General features: G+C 24.9%; 1 long non-coding RNA gene across 1 annotated transcript; it reads right to left on the reverse strand.

Annotated features, from left to right (window-relative positions):
• Nucleotides 1-710: 710 nt before the first annotated feature.
• LOC127069833 (uncharacterized) lies at nucleotides 711-3,446 on the reverse strand. The gene is made up of 3 exons (XR_007783746.1): nucleotides 2,417-3,446; nucleotides 1,210-1,293; nucleotides 711-1,132 (listed from the first exon to the last, which is right to left on the reverse strand). It is a non-coding gene; the product is annotated as an uncharacterized LOC127069833 (long non-coding RNA).
• Nucleotides 3,447-3,736: the final 290 nt, after the last annotated feature.

Below are 3,736 nucleotides of genomic sequence, written 5' to 3' on the forward strand. Positions count from 1 at the left end.
AAATTTTTCATTTTTCAATTAAAGAAGTTTCTAAATATGTATATTTATTATCATTTAGAAAGGTGTGGCTATTATTTACAACAGACGTAACCTACAATCTAAAACATACAATCTTCAATTCTTTTATAGTTTCTTATTTTTAAAGAATTATTTAACAGATCTGATACACTAATATACATACTGATTATTTTAGTTTTTGCTTCAGTGAAGATAACAGTTTTCACAAACAACATAGATATTGAATTAGGAAACAATTAGGTAATCATTCTATTTATCTTTTACATAATGTAATCTATCAATGCTCATTTTGATAGTTTGACTATTTCATTCGTGCTAAATTTGACTGTTTCATTCTTGTAGAAAATAGAAAAATAAAATAAAAAGAATCTTGTTTAAGATCCTATCGAAATAATACTATTACGTAAATTTTTAGAATATCATGATGAAAATTATTTTATTGAAAACAAAAAGGTGTAAAATTTAAATAAAACAATCTTTAACATAAGAGTACATAACTCATAAAATAATAAACTTGAATTTGAATTTAAAATTTATTTAAAAATTTTTGTCAAATATAACTTTTGTATAGATTACAAATGAATTTAAAATATTGATAGAACAATATAAGATGTTTCAATTTTACATATTTAATTTTATATTCATTTTAGAAAATATATATACAATTGTGCTGTAATTATTATTTCAAAATATAAATTTAATTAAAGATAATTTCACTAGATTACATCAAATTTTATCAATTTTGCAACCTATTTTTATAACATCATTTAATTTCATAATCCCTTACCTTAATGTTATAGTTGATTGTATCTTATGATGACATAAAAAAATATTTTTTCCTTCAAAAATATTTATTACAATTGTAATTATTCATCTTTTGCATGCTTTTTATCATAAGAGATGTCAAATATTACATTCTGAAGTCTTTAAGAATCGTATCAGTGACTCAACACAATTTTCTATCGTAACTGTCTTTAATTATTAAAAACTGTTTTAAATCCTTGTCTATTCAAAATTTCTAGTTAATATAATATAATTAACTATATTTTTAATTCTTATATGCTCTCCATTGTATCCGAGTTATGTACTCTAATATATTGTCGAACTATTATAACTACAAAACATTTTATTATTACTTCCAATTCTATTATCACATATCGTATATTCCAAATTAATGATATAGATACTCACATATGGCATCATTGTATTCCATGAATAAATTTCAATATCTTAATAATAATGTTTACAATATTGTAGTGATCCCTAGCTGCAATTCTGGAAATAGAATGAAAATATATAAAAAAAAAAAAATTATTTTACAAGAATGTTTCAAAATATCCTTGTATGTACTGTTCTAATACTTTGAATTATTAAATTTTCATTTTTAAAATTCATTATTATTTATACAAAGATATTATATAAATCCAAAATTATCATAATTTTCTATTTCGTAATAGAAAATTCGTATATTCGTAATAGATTTGAATACAAGCAAAAGAATATAAACTTGTTGAAAAATCTATAACAATATTGTAAGATGCATTTTAATAAAAACCAAAGAAATCGGCGTTAACAGTGCTGTATATTAGAAAATGCAGAATATAGAAAATTATGATTAACATTAATATGTTTTCATTTATTACATATAATCGTAATTATATATAATTCTATTGTTCGATCTGAAGTTTACTTAGTTGAAATAATCTTAACAAAGAATTTTTATGCATGATGATACAATCAAAAGTTCTACAAGTAAAAAAAACCTTGCAATATAGGTTGTGTACGTTGTAAACTATATATTGTTAGTCTATACTGTATCAATAATGGACATTACAAATCAGTGAGTATAACTTTTTCATAAGTTGTAATAAAAAATTTATATAAAAAGTTATTGAAAATAAATAATTAAACCCTTCACTTCGTTCTATCAATAACTTGATTATAGCCTGTTTTTTAACCGTTTGTACTCTGGCGAATCAGCAATTCAAGACGTTCCGCAGCATATTTGATAGATTGCTTATCTCTAACTTAGAATGATCATAGATACAAATTAACATATAAAACTTTTATATTTTAATATTTTATGTATTTAATACTTCATCTGTCTTTACATTTTAAAGAAAAAAATTGCTTAAATATTAGTTTTTCTACTGATGTTTAATATATTTTATATAATAATTACTAAGATACATCCATGATCAATGCCACCCATATATATTATGTAATTTATTATAGCATTTGCTTTTCTACTTTAATTTCAAGACTATCTTAAAATTCTTTCTACAGGAATCAAACCTTCATTATACCAATTGGTTAGATATGTCACGACCCTCTTGTCTTCCCATATGATAATTAAGATATTGCCTTTTCACTACACTATTGCAGATTTGTTACAAACCTTTGTTTTTTTATATGATTTAACAAATTCTTCCTATTTGTTAGAATCATCCCTCTCAAATGATATTTCAGTTTCTGTAATTCTTCCACTAAGGTATAATTTATATATCTGTCTGCAAACACATGATGTCCCTAAGCATCAAGAACTTTCAGCAACAAAAAATTAAACTCAACTCTATTTGAACTAATTTCTTTATCATATTCTGTATGAGCTTACAGGGCTAAAAAAATTTAAAGATAATATTCTTATAGCTATAACTGTCAAACTCAAACTGATGCAAAGAGATGCAACTGGAGGAGTCTCCGGAGAAAGGCAAAATAAGAAATTATCACTACATAAAGATATATCATTTTACATTTCGGAAGGTTATAAATTGTACAATGCTTCGAATTTTAAAGAAAATAAACATCGCCGTCGTTCAACATATCACGTCAAATCGAATAGTGACCGAAAAATCATCGCTCGAGTTGCCGCAAAAATTAATCGAATGCAAAGGGTTAATACGTATTTTATTAGTACTACCTGCTATAATGTCATATTTTTAACATAGATGATAGAATCGTCGAAAGTAGACTTTATATTTTTCCATTAGTTAACATTTTCTTTGGCTGGATCAGTACTTTTTTGAGTCCCTAGTATTTCATTTCGAATAAATTCCGGGAGATTGCTTCGAAATACTGTACGTATAATTGGATAAACTTATTCGATGCATATTGTTATGCCAATAATTTCTTCTTTTCCCTTTCTTTTCATTCTTTTTTCTTTTACATTCTTTCTTCCTTTGCTCCATATCTCTCATTTTCTTTATTTTTGTACATTTCTCGTTACTTTTTATAATTACAAAACAAATTAACAATTTATTTACAAATCGCAAAACAAAAACGTCATATCTCTTTCATTAATAATGTTTATGAATGTTTAACATGTTAATGTTATTCGTCTTTTGTTTTTACGTAAAAAATTATTACAACTATAAAACACGAGAACAACATTACAGCAGAAAAGTCGCAATTCATTCCTCGCTCATATGATACCAATGGCGTCTTATAAATGACATCTCTCGCTCGTGTGTCGCCATCTCCTGGCATCTACTTTTTCTCTTTCACATTCATTTCCACTCTTTCTCATTCCTTCTTGCGCTCTCTCTATCCCAATAGAATACCCAATGAATATCCATTGAAAAACTCAATGGTTTACGCGTTTCATCTATTGAATAAGTTCTATGTTATTTTTTATGAATTTTTCTTATCCTACCTAATTTTGTTCTTCTTATTTTGAAAGCATAGATATATTCTATATCAAAAAGTATACATTTCTTAT

The sequence above is a fragment of the Vespula vulgaris genome, chromosome 16 (assembly GCF_905475345.1).
Source record: "Vespula vulgaris chromosome 16, iyVesVulg1.1, whole genome shotgun sequence".
NCBI lineage: Eukaryota > Metazoa > Arthropoda > Insecta > Hymenoptera > Vespidae > Vespula > Vespula vulgaris.